Raw genomic sequence first — 14,359 nt, 5'->3', positions numbered from 1 at the left:
GAATAAGTATGGTGAAAGAATATGACCCTGGTTTACACCTTTCCTAATTTAAAATAATTAAGTGTTCCCATGTTTTCTTTTAACAACTGCCTTTTAGTCTATGTACAGGTCCCTCAGGAGTACAGCTAAGTGTTCCGGAGTACTCATCCTCTGCAGTGTTGTCCATGACTTGTCAAGATTCACACAATTGATAGCCTTTTCATAATAAAAAAAATTTTTTTGGACAGTTTCTGATTTTCCTAGATTCATACTTCTTACATTCCATGTTCTGATTATTAATGGATGTTTACTGTTGCTTCTCCTCATTTTGAGTTGTGCCCCATCCATTGGAGGTCACAATGGCTTTACTCCATTTGCATCATTCGTGATCAACTCTACTTTGAGGAATCAGTTCTTCTGTAGTCGCATTTCAAGTGCGTTCCTGTCTTGAGGGGCTCATATTCCACCACTATATCTGATAATATTCTTGTGCTCTTCATCATGTTTCCATATGCAGTATTCTGGTGCTGACAGTGTTCCATTGCTGTTCATATAGTTTTTAGTGACTAAATGTCTGGAAGTAGTCTATCTCTCCTTCCAAATACGTATTACAAAAATATTTACATGTGGATTATGAACTGTGAAAATTGGACTCTGAATAAGAAAGATAATGGAGAAATCGGTACATTTGAAGTAAGGTTTTAGAAAACAAACATAACTGTATCGGAAGTAGTACAGCCAGAGTGTTCTTTAGAAGCCAGCATGGCCAGATTTCTCTTCAGACTTATTATCAGGAGACATCAGTCCCTGGAGAAGGACATTGTTCTTGGTAAAGTGGAGAGTAAGCAAAACAGAGGAAAACCCTCAACAAGACGGATTGGCACAGTGGCAGCAGCAGTGGGCTGAAGCTTAACAATTTTGGGGATGGTGCAGGACCAGGCAGTGTTTTGCTTTATTGTGCATAGGGTCGCTATGAGTCTAAATCAACTCATAGGTACCTAACAACAATAACATTGGCCTGTGATTGCAGATGTTTCTTTGTTGGTTGGCTGCCTAAATGTTTTCTTTGGTGGAGTGTTTGTTCATGTCCTCTATTTTTCAGTTGGGTTATTTGTCTCTTTTTTGTATAAGTGTTATAGTTTATAGATTAGTCTCTTTCTGTTATGTCATTGTAAAAAAATTATTTATTTATTTTTAATTGTAACCAATTTCATGCCATAGAAAAGGTGAAGCTTTCTATTCCCACAAAGATTGAAATCCTAGGAAACCCTATATGGTGTTGCTATGTATGAGTTGGAAATACTCGACTGCATTTAACAATAGCCACAACCAACTCCATGGCACTTAACAACAAATATATATATATATATATATTTAATTCTGGCTTCCAAGTGTTCATAACTGATGCAATTTCTTTCTGTATTTTTATCATGTGTCTTGTAACATGGTTGAACTCACTAATTTTGCTGGGATTTTTTTTTTTTTTTTTTCAGACTATGTAGACAATCTGTATATCTTTTGTTTCTTTTTCTTGACTTATTGTAATGGTTAGCTCATATAGTACTATGATTAAGATTGGTGAGAGTGGACATAATTCAGTTTTTCCTGGGTTTAAGAAGAAAGTGTTCAATCTTTTACTATTAACAATATTAATTATAGGCTTTTTATACATGAGCTTTATCTTTATGAAACTGAGGAAATTCCATTGATTTCTCTTACTCTGGGTGTTTTTCCATCATGTTGAATTTTGTCAAAAGGTATTATTATGATGTAATTTTGCTTCATCCTGTTGTTAATATGCTGGATTGCACTGATTAATTTTCATATATTGAACCTTCTTTTTATCCCTGGAACTATTGCCACTTGGTCGTGGCATATAATTCTTTTTTTTACATTGGTGAATTCTGTTTGCTTATATTTTAATAGAACTTTTTATGTTTATATTTATGAAGGCTGTTGGTCTTCATTTTTCTTTTTTTGTACAGTCTTTGATTTAGGTAGAAGGGTTATACTAGCTTCATTAAAAGATTGGAAATGTGTTACCTCCTCCTCTTGCCTAAAAGAAATTGTGTAGAACTTGTTTCAACACTAAAACATTTGGTAAGAGTTTACTGTGAAACTATCTGGGAGTGAAATTTTCTGTGGGTTTTAAATTATCAGTTCAATTTATTTAATAGTTATAAAACTCTTTTAAAACCTCCAAACTCACTGCCCCTGATTCAGTTTCAACTCATAGCCCCTCTGTATAGGGTTTCTGAAATGGTAAATCCTTTAAAGAAGCAGAAAGCCTCATCTACATCCTTTGGAGATTCTGGTAGTTTTCTTGTGTTAGAGTTATTAAGTGCTGTCAAGTTGACTGTGATTCGTAGTTACCCTGTATAGATTTCCAAAGAGTGGCTACTAGCTGTTATTTTGTTGTTGTTAAGTGCCTTTGGTTGAGTCAATTCCGACCCGTAGCCAACCTTTATAGGGTTTCTAAGGAGCAGCTGGTGAGCTTGAACTACTGATGTTGCAGTTCAAAGGACTTTGCAGTCTGAGGCGTTAGTCCACAGAGCCACACCAGGACTCTGCTAGATGTTATAGGGCTATTCAAATGAACTCTTTCATACTGAGTGACTTGTGATAATTTGTGCTCTTTGAGGAATTCATCAATTTTACCCAAGTTGTCAACATTATGTGCATACTGTTGCTTGTTGTGTTTCCTTATTATCCCTTTTATGTCTTTAGTGTCTGTAGTGATATCCTATGTTTCATTACTGATATTGCAAATTGTGTCTCTTTTTGGTGTGTCAGTTTTGATAGAGGTTTACCAATTTTATTTGTTTTTCAAAGAACCAGGTTTTTGTAGCATTAATTTTCTCAATTATTTTTATGTTTTAGATTTCATTAATTTGTGCTGTTATTATTTCCTTCATCCTGTTTGTTGTTAATTGCCACTGAGTTGGTTCCAACTCCTAGCAGTCCTAGATAGGGTTTCTGAGGAGCAGCTGGTGGGTTTGAACTTTTGACCTTGAAGTTTACCGCTAGTGCTTATCCTACAGTGCCGCAGCAGGATTTGCTTTGGAGTTATCTTGCTGTTTTTTGTCTAGGTTCTTGTGTTTGTAGTTTAGATGGTTGATTTGAGATTTTTCCTGTGTTTAATGTATGAATTTATTCTGTAAATTTTACTCTTAGCACTGCTTTAACTGTGCTCTACAAATTTTTACATATTTTAATTAACTTATATTCAGTTTAAGTACTTTTGAATCAAAATGTTCTCTTGAGACTTGAGACTTCCTCTACCCATGGTTTACTTATAGGTGTGTTGTTTCATTTTCACGTACTTGCAGGTTTTTGTGTTACCTTTGTGTTATTGATTTATAATTTATTCCATTGTGATTGGAGAGCATACATTGTACGATTTAAACTGTTTTAAATTTATTGAGTTTTGTTTACAGCTCAGTATAAAATATAACCTTAGTAAGATGTTCCATGGACGCTTGAAAATAATGTGTACTTCTTTCATTGGATGAAGTGTTTTATAAATGTAAGTGAGATCCTATTGACTGATAGAGTTGTTGAGTGCTTCTATATCCTTTCTGATTTTCTGTTTAGCTATCCTTTATATATTTAAGAGAAGGAGTTGACATCTTAAACTATAAATATGGATTTGGCCGTATCTCATTTCAGTTTTTTTTCAGTTATTGTCTGACATATTTTGCAGTTTGGTTGTCGGGTGCATTCACATTTTGGATTGCTATGTATTCAGTATGGATTAAATGGTTATCATTATATAATATTCCCTTCTCTCTGTGGTAATTTTCTGTGCTATAAGTCTACTATATTTTTTGTTGTTAAGTGCCATCGAGTCGGGTCCGACCCATAGCGACCCTGTACAGGGTTTCCGAGGGTTTAAATCTTTACGGGAGTAGAAAGCCTCATCTTTCTCCCGCGGAGCGGCTGGTAGTTTCGAACCGCTGACCTTAAGGTTCGCAACCCGATTCTAACCACTACGCTACCAGAGCTCCTTACTATATATATGATATCAATTTAGCTCTTTGTGTTTTTTATTAATATTTGACATCCTGTTTATATAGAATTTTTGAAGTGAGCTTTTTTTTTTTTAATGTCGTTAACATAGAGTCAGGCCATTTAAAAAATGTCCATTGGCACATACCTGATTTTAAACTGGTATATTTAGACCATTTATATTCAAGTGTAGAAGTCCTGAATATACAATGAGTTAAGCTTTAGTCTGCTAATTGAAAGGTCAGTGATTCAAACCCACAAACCACTCCTCAAAGAAAGTGGAGGTAGTCTGCTTTCTTAAAATGTTTTAACATCAGCAGCCTGGTGGAACAGTTCTCCTCTGTTTGTTAGGGTTGCTGTGAAGTGGAATTTACTTGACAGCAGTGATATATGTAATTTAATTATTGTAATATTAGAGCATCCTGTATTTAATGGTGAAGAAGGCATAATATTCACTTATAAACATTCCCATTTAAAAAGAGAGGAGACAGGGAACAAAGTCACCAACCTTAAACAATTTGAAAATCCAGCAGGGTAAACTCCATTAGGTGCTAATGCCTGGGAATAATTTTCTTTGGCTATCTGCTCTATCCAGATGATTCCCAGGGTCTAGCTTTCATAGTTACCTTTGCTTTATATATAATGCCCAAGGTTTCTAGTTTCATTTGGTGTGATGAATAGGGCAAAATATGCCTACTTCAGTTTCCTGGAAGCAGGAGTTTTCTAGGTGATTTTGGAGATGCACAGTCTAGCTTTTCAGGTTTCACTAAATTTGAAAACCTATTGCTATATTTAAGGAGCTCTGATAGCATAGTGGTTAGAAAATTGGGCGCGAACCCTCAGGGTCAGCAGTTCGAAACTACCAGCTGTTCCGCGTGAGAAAGATGAGGCTTTCTGCTTCCGTAAAGATTTACAACCTCAGAAACCCTGTACAGGGTCACTATGAGTCAGAACCAACTCCACAGCACATAAAAACAACAACATTGCTGTATTTAGAGTTTTGTAGGTTAAGTTCAGTCATCCGTATGTTATATGGAAATAGTTCTATGTTGTATAGTACTTTTAAGAATACTCTGATTAACTCCGTATAAATACCAAATCCCAAACACATTGCCTTTGAGTTGATTTTGACTCATAGCAACGCTGTAGGACAAAGAAGTGCCGCATAGGCTTTCTGAGGCTGTAAATACTTATAGGAACAGACTGCTTCATCTTTCACCCATGAACCTCTGGTATTTTTGAACTGCTGACATTTCCACTAGTAGCCCAACTCTTAACCACTGCACCACCAAGTTTCCTTTAATCCTGTATAAATGTTGTTACTAAGTGTCATTGCCTCATATGGAGCTGTTACAGGGTTTCTGAGGAACTACTGGTGAGTTTGAACCACTGATCTTGTAGTACAAACCAACATTGCTGTCTTGTGCTTATCCTACAGTGCCACACCAATATAAATTGGTGTTGTTGTTAAGTGCTGTTGGGACTCATAGCTACCCTGTATAGGGCTTCTGAGGAGTGACTGGTGAGCTTGAACCACTGATATTGTAGTTCAAACCAGCCTTGCAGTCCAGTGCATTAACCCACAGCGCTACCCCAGGACTCCTCAATAGAAATGCTGTTGTTGTTAAGTTAAATGCTATCAAGTTGGTTCCAGCTCATAGTGACCCTGTGTAAGATTTCTGAGGAGTGGCTGGTGACCTTGAACCACCGACCTTTCAATTTCAACCTACCTTGCTGTCCAGGATATTAACCCACAGCACCACACCAGGACTCCACCAATATAAATTTGTTTGTTGCTGTTGTTAGTGCCATCAAGTTGGTTCTGATCCATAGCGACCCTGTATAGCGTTTCTGAGGAGCAGCTGGTGAACTTGAACCACTGACCTTGTGGTTCAAACCAACTTTTAGTCTAGCATAGTAATCTACAGTGCCAAATCAGGGCTCCTGTTACATAAATTTAATAACCATAAAGAGTTCTTGATAAATTCTTAGGACTATAGGTGGCATAGTGGGTTATGAGCTGGGCTGCTAACTACAAGAACAGTAGTTTGAATCCACCTGTTGTTCTGTGGGAGAAAGATGATGCCTTCAGCTCCCATAAAGATTTAAAAGGAAATTCCATACAGGGTCACTATGAGTAGGAACCAAGTTGGTGGCATATAAACATCAACCACCAATATGTGATGAGCCCTGGTATGGCACTGTAGGATAAGCACTTGATCACAAGGTTGGTTTGCACTGCAAGGCCAGTGGTTCAAATGCACCAGTCACTCCTTGGAAATCAAATACAAAATCACTATGAGTTGGAGCCACCTCGATGGCAATTAGCAACAAGAATAAATATATTCTGTCTCAGTTCTGGTAGTTCCATTAATGTTGTCAATGGCTTGGGCTCTTGGGCCCTTTCATTATCTGCATCAAATCTTACAGGGACAATTTCATGATGTGGTTATTGTGAAGTGCTGTCTAGTCGGTTCCGACCCATAGTGACCCTATATAGGGTTTCCAAGAAGTAGCTGGTGAGCTTGAACTGCTGACCTTGCACTTCAAATGGCTTTGCAGTTTGGAGTATTAACCCACAGCACCACACCAGGATTCCAGTGACATGATAGTCATTATTTATACTCCAAATTGATGGTTGCATAATAGTTAGCCCCTTATATTTTTATCTGTGTTTTAAATCACCTAATATAACTTTTTGTTTGTTTTGGTGTAGAAATATTAGAAACAAATTTTTCATTCTTTTTTCTCTTTACAGTAGACCGTGAGTATTTTTTTTGTACTTTACTTTTTTAAATAAAATTTTACTGTGTTTTCAGTGAAGGTGTATACAGTAGCTTAGGTTCCTATCCAACAATTTCTATACAAGTAGTTCAATATCATTGATTGCATTCTTTACAGTGCATGAATGCTCTTATTATTTCCATTTGGTTGTTGTGTTTTTATGAATCTAGTCTCCTTGCCCCTTATGTTTTTATCTTTGTATTAAGGTAAGTGTTGACCATGTAGCTTTATATAGATGGGTTTTTAAAAGAACACAGTGCTGAGGGGTGACATTGGTTTTTTTGAGCCAATTCATTATTTAACCACAAGATAACCTCAAGGGTTAGTATTGGATGAAGGTTTGAAAAGTATCTTAGAGCAATAGTCTGAGGGAGTCCTCCAGTTTCAACTAGTCTGATAGGTTTGCATTGGACTGCAGTTCAAACCCACTCGCAGGTCTCTGAAACCCTATAAAAGTTCACTATGAATCGGAATAGACTTGACAGCATGCAATGACAGCAACAATGGTGGTGGTGACTGTGTGCCGAGGAGTCGGTTTCAACTCATAGTGACGCTGTACAGGGTTTCCGAGGCTGTAAATCTTTAAGGGAGCAGAACGCCTCATCTTTCTCCCACGGAACAGCTGGTAGTTTTGAACTGCTGACATTGCAGTTCACAGCCCGATTTGTAACCACTACGCTCCTTAACAGCAGCAATAGGCCTGTATTACTATTTTCATTTCTGTTTTAGAATTTGAAGCTCTATGTTTCACATTTTTTCTGTTGTTCTATTAAGTTCTATCTTTTGTGGCCCTGATTATAGTAGTCAGTAGCAGTAGCTGGCCCATGGGAGAAAGATGAGGCTTTCTGCTCCCACAAAGCTTCAAAAGCCTTGAAAACCCTATATAAGGTCACTGTGAGTTGGAACCTTCTCCGTGGTACTTAACAACAACAGCAGCAATAGCTGGGAACCATCTTGTTCACTGATCTCAAGGCATGTGAGGCCATGGTTCTTGTAGGCTATTTGTTCTGTAGATTCATTTTTACTTTGAGTTTTGGTTTCCTTCTTTCTCTTTTTCCTTGTGTGAGTTGTTCTTGTTGTTTAGTGCCATCAAATTAGATCCAACTCATAGCAATCCTGTACAGGGTTTCTGAGGAACGGTTGGTGAGTTTGAACCACCATCCTTGTGGTTCAACCTGACTTTGCGATGTAGTGCTGATCCAATAACACCACACAAGGACACATTTGGATGAGTCTCAGAGACCTATACAACTGAAAAATTCACTGCCATTGCATCAGTTCCTACTCATAGAGACCTTGTGTAGGGTTTCTGAGACTGTAGCTCTTTATAGGGGCAGAAAGTTACCTATTTTTCCAGAGGAGCTGCTGGTGGGTTTGAACTACCAACCTCGTGGTTTTCATGCTAGTGCTTATTCTACAGCACTACACCAGGCTCCTCCAGAGACCAGTAGTGTATCTTAAGTGCTGCTTCTCAAGTTTTTAAGAATCAAAGTACTAGTTACCATACAACAATGTAGGAGATACTATGAAATATATTATATTACTTGACCAAGCTATCTCATAGTGAAACCCAGAAATTTAATTCCATGATTTTTTTGGATTATGTCTAAAAAGTATCTGGAACTGTGCCCTCTCTATAATTAATACACGAGGGTGAGTCAAAAATTATTGACACTCCAGTTATATTAAAATATCCATTCACATCTACAATTGATAACAACATTGAGTATGCATGTGAAATGATACTGTTGAATAGACAAGTGGTGGTGGATTATGCATACCATCCATGACTCTGTCTATGAAACAGTCCATGACAGACTTGCTTTTTAAAAAGTTTTGCAAGATGGGTACTGAAATAATTCATGGAAGAGCATTAACACAAGCATTTGGATATCCAAAAAAAAAGTTTGGACAGATATTCAAAGGAAGGTAAAAACGTGTTAAAGAAAATCGTTACTGGTGACAAGACATGGAGTCATCACTATGAGCCTGTGAGTAAATGACAGAGTATGGAATGAAAACACCCTCAATCACCGACCAAGAAAAACTTCAAAAGTCAACCATCAGTTGGAAAATTAAAGCTTACACATTTCTGGGACTCTTAAGGGCCAATATTGGAACACTATCCAGAAAAAAGGTTCAGCAATTAACAGTACTTGTTAAAGTGAAATGTTCATGAAGAGCTGAAGCATACACTTCAGATTAAACCCAGGGGATTGCTATCCAAGGGCATTGTGATCATGCATGACAATACACATCCACAAACCTCTGCCCACACTGTTGACACTCTGTAAAGCCAACCTTGTGGTTAATTGTTGTTGTTGTTAAGTACCATGGAGTCGGTTTCGACTCATAGTGACCCTGCACAGGGTTTCTGAGGCTGCAAATCTTTACGGGAGCAGAAAACACCTCATCTTTCTCCCAAGGAACAGCTGGTAGTTTCGAACTACTAACCTTGTGGTTACCACAATCTTGTGGTTAGTAGTCCAGTGCATATCCTACAGTGACACACCAGGCATTCTTAGGAAACCCTATACAGAATTGCTATGAGTCAGAATCAATTTGACAGCACTTTAAAAAACAACATATTTACTTATTTATGAGTATATACAGGCACATAGATGCATATACATATGCATATACTTTTATAGAGTGTCTTGGTGTGGCACTGTAGACTATGCACTGAACTGCTATCCACAAGGCTGCTAGTTGAAACTCACCATTTGCTCCTTGGAAACGCTATACAGAGCAGCTATGAGTTGGAATGACTTGATGGTGCTTAACCACAACAACAACCTACACATATATAAAGGAGTCCTGCTGGCACAGTGGGCTAAGCATTGGGCTGTTAATCCCAAGATCCTTGTTTCAAATCTACCAGCTGCTCTGTGGGGAAAAAAACAAAATGAGGTTTTCTGTTCCCATAAAGGTTTACAGTCTCTTCAACCCAAAAAGCATTTTAACTCTGTCCTTAAGGGTTGCTATGATTGACAACCAACTTGATGGCAGTGGGTTACATATATATTGTGGGACTACATCAAAAACAGCATATACAAAGAAAACAAAGTGTCATAAAAAACACACAGAAAGAAAAGAGCTAAGTTGATGTCATATGAGACTCTGAAACTTGCCCTTGAACGTAAAGAAGCTAAAGCAACTGGAAGAAATGAAGAAGTGAAAGAGCTAAACAGAAATTTTCAAAGAACAGTTTGAGAAGACAAAGTCAAGTTTTATAATGAAATGTACAAAGACCTGGAGTTAGAAAATCAAAAGGGAAGACATGCTCAAAATTTCTCAAGCTGAGATATTTGAAGAAAAAATTCAGGCTTCAGGTTGCAACATTGAATGACATGTTGTTGTTGTTACTAGGTGCCATTGAGTTGGTACCAACCCATAGTGACCTTATGCACAGCAGAACGAAACACTGCCTGATCCTGGGCCAACCTCACTACTATTGCCACGCTTGAGCCCATTGATGCTGCCACTTGGCCAATCCATCTCATTGGGGGTCTTCCTCTTTTTCTCTGACCCTCCACCATACCAAACATGATATCCTTCTCCAGAAACTGTTCCCTCCTGACAATATGTCCAAAGTATGAGAGACAAAGTTTGGCCATCTTGGCCTCCAAAGAGCACTCTGGCTGCACTTCTTCTAAAATGGATCTGTTGGTTCTTTTGTAGCCCGTGGCACTTTCAGTATTCTCCTTGAAAACCATAATTCAAAGGCATCAATTCTTCTATGGTCTTCCTTATTTACTGTCCAGCTTACGCATGCATATGAGGTTATTGAAAATAATATGGCTTGGGTCTGGTGCACCTTGGCGCACCTTAGTCCTCAAGCGGGCATCTTTACGCTTCAACACTTTAAAAAGAACTTGTGCATAGGAAGTATCAAATGATGAAAGGAAAACACAGAGTGAGTGTACCAAAAAATAAGTTATTGATCCACAATTTCAAGAGGTAGCATATAATCAGAAAGTGATGGTACTGAAATAGGGGGTGCAAGCTGTGCTGAAAGCATTGTCTAGAAACAAGACTCCTGCAATTGATGGAATACAAATTTCAGTATTTCAACAAACTGGTGTAGCTCTGGAGGTGCTTGTTTGTCTATGCCAAGAGGTTTGGAAGGCAGCTATGTGACCAAGTGATTGGAAGAGATCCATATGCCCATTCCAAAGAAAGGTAAACAAACAGAATGTGGAAATCGTTGAACAATATCATTAATATTACACTCAAATAAATTTGACTGAAGATAATTTAAAAATGGTTGCAGCAGCACATTGACAGGGAGCTGCCAGAAATTCAAGTTGGATTCAGAAGACAATGTGGAACTAGAGATATCACTGTTGATATCCGATATACTTTCTTGTTAATGTCAATTGATAACACTGAGAACTTGCAGGATTTGTTGTATTTTTGTGGTTGGCTTGTTTCTACCCTCCAGGTTCACCCATGTTATAAGATATTTTGGGAACTCGTTTTTGTTTATTCCATTGTATGCTTATACGTTCATCTATTGATGGACATTAAGGTGTTGTCCATCGTTTTTTGCTATTATGAATAATGCTGTGATGAACACAGGTGTTCATGTCACTTCTATTAGATCTTTAGCAAACATAGCTTTGCATATAATAACTGAGTCATATGACAGTTCTGCATCTGTTTTTTGAGGAACTGTAAGACTGCTTAACTTAATGACTGACATTTTGTATTTCCACCAGCACAGTTGTTATTTTCTTTCTTTTTTTTTTTTTCCCCATCTTGGTTATTCTGGTGGGAATAAAATGGTATCTCATTGTGGTTTGATTTACATTCTTTGATAGAAGATGCTAGTAACATTGAAAATCTTTTCATGTGTCTGTAGGCTATTTGAATATCTCTTTGGTGAAGTGTATGCTCATGTCATTTGCCCAGTTTCTGATTGCGTTGTCTCTTTGTTGTTAACTTGTAAACCTTTTTTATTTTGTAGCTATTGTTGTTGTTGTTAAGTACTGTTGAGTTGGCTCCAACTCATAGTGACACTGCATTGAGTTTTCAAGGAGGAGCTGGTTGGTTTGAACTCTTGATCTTGTGGTTTGCCTTACAATGTTGATCCTACAGTGCCACAGCAGAAATCTATTTTAGGAGTTTGACCCTTGAGCTTTTTTAGCTATTACGCCCTTACTATTTCTGTCATTCCTTTGAAAACCAAGTGGGGGCCATGTATGACTTCCTCTAGGTTCACAAGGGGGAAAGATAATCAAACTTAAAATCAGCCTAAGGCTGTTTCCTATGAAGTGGAGGTCAGACACCCTAAAACCTTCTTTACCCTATTCTTCCACAGCATACTCTGATTCATATCTGAGTTCAACAATCTATTGCAATGGCCACACAGAACTCATGCCAATTCTCACACTTACAGGGTTTATTATGCAAGTGTGGTGGTGGTGATGTGCTATGGAGTTGGGTCTGATTCATAGCAATCCTAGACAGGGTTTTCGAGGTTGTAAATCTTTACGGGAGCAGAAAGCCTCATCTTTCTCCCACAGAACAGCTGGTAGTTTTGAACTGCTGACCCTGATGTTAGCAGCCCGATTTGTAACCGTTATGATACCAGAGCAGTGTACAGGTTATAATTTAGGATTAAAAAAAAAACCTCAGGATGCATCCATTTTCCAATCAGGAACACTTCCTTCTCTGCCATATACAGACCTGCTTCACTCTTGTCTTTGGCTTCTGTGTCATGTGGCCCCTTGGCCTTTGTTGTGCTCAGGCAAATGCTACAAAGCTCTTTTAGCCAGTATGTGAATGTTCAAATGACACATTCTGCAAGCCAGTCCTCTGCCTGTTGGCACTCAGCCTTACACAGTCCATGGGCTTAGAGCACACAGCTGCTTTGTTTCTCCATGGCACTGGCTCTGCTGTCATGCTGCTCTCACTACTTTTCTAGGTAGGGTGCTCATGCTCCACTCATACTCTTTAGTCTTGATGGTTCCTTTTAAACCTGAATGAATGACAAAGCTAACCAATCGGCCTGAGAATCCTGTATACATTATTTGCATGGTTCCACCCAATCAGTGGGTGGGACCTGAGTCATTGGAGAGAAAAGTCCTATAAAGTAAACTGAAGGTACCACAATTCCCATTTTCCCCCCAGTCTTTAAGTTGTCCCTTTACTTTTTTTAGGACCTTGTGTGTGTGTGTGATAAGTATATAAGTCTGACTTCTATGAGGAGTCCATTGTCTGTTTTGTTTTCCATTGCTTGTACATTTGTTGATGTGTTTGAAAATATTTCATTGAAAAGAATTGAATTCCAAAGCTATGAACCTTTATTTTCTTCCAAGAACTTAGTGGTTTTAGATTTAACATTTAGGCACTTGATTCATTTTGAATTAGTTTTTGTGTATGGTGTGAGATAAGGATCTTATTTAATTTTTCTTTATGTGGAAATCCCTATGCTTATACCATTTGTTGAAGAAACTGTTCATTCCCCATTGAATGAATTAAACACCCTTGTCAAAAAATCAATTAACCATACATGTTTCCACTAATCATCTTTCAGTTTGCCATATTGTGGTGGCTTGTAGGTTGCTGTGATTCTGGAATGTATGTCACTGGTATTTTAATTACCAGAAATATAAACCATGGTGGACAAGTATTGATGTGCTTCCGGATTAAGAGAGATTACGAAGAAGGAAAGATGGACTACTTATGAATATTTAGTCCCTGAAAACCTTATGAATAGCAGTGGAACACTGTCAGATAGCACCAGAATATTGAATACTGAAACATTATTAAGATCATTAGAATATTGTCAGATGTGGTGCTGGAAAATGAGCCCTTCAGGTTGGAAGACATTCAGAATACAACTGTGGAAGAACTGCCTCCTCAAAGTAGAGTTGACTGTGATGACACAATTGAAGTAAAGATTTTTGGACCTTCATTTGCTGATTGGGCTTAACTCAAAATGAGGACAAGCAGCTATAAACATCCATTAATAATTTGAAACATGGAATATACGCAGTATGAATCTAAGAAAATTAGAAGTTTTCAAAAATGAAATGGAAAACATAAAGGTTAATATACTAGGCATTAATGAGCTGAAATGGACTGGTATTGGTCATTTTTGACCTGACAACCACATGGTTTAATAAGACAAGGAAAAAAGAAAAAGATCAAAATGGATGTCAGAAGAGACTCTGAAACTTGCTCTCCAGTATAGAATGCTAAAACAAATAGAAGAAATGAGGAGATAAAGGAACTGAATAAAAAATTTCAAAGGGCAGTTAGAGAAGACAAAGTTAAATGTTGCAGTAAAATGTTCAAAGATTTGGAGTTAGAAAAACAGAAGGGAAGAATATGTTCAGCATTTCTCACACTGATGGAACTGAATACAATATTTAAGCCTCGACTTGGAATATTGATGGATTCAATGAGCAGAACATTAAAAGTACCAAAGGATGGAAGGAATACACAGAGTCACCGTACCCAAAAGAAACGTTTGCTGTAACCATTTCAATAGGTGGCATATGATAAAGAGCCAAAGAAGTAACATATGATACTGGATTAAGAAGTCAAAGTTGCATTGAAGGCATTGGCGAAAAACAAG

Source organism: Chrysochloris asiatica, unplaced genomic scaffold (genome assembly GCF_000296735.1).
Source record: "Chrysochloris asiatica unplaced genomic scaffold, ChrAsi1.0 scaffold00284, whole genome shotgun sequence".
NCBI classification, from domain to species: Eukaryota; Metazoa; Chordata; class Mammalia; order Afrosoricida; family Chrysochloridae; genus Chrysochloris; species Chrysochloris asiatica.
This window is presented reverse-complemented; position numbering follows the sequence as displayed.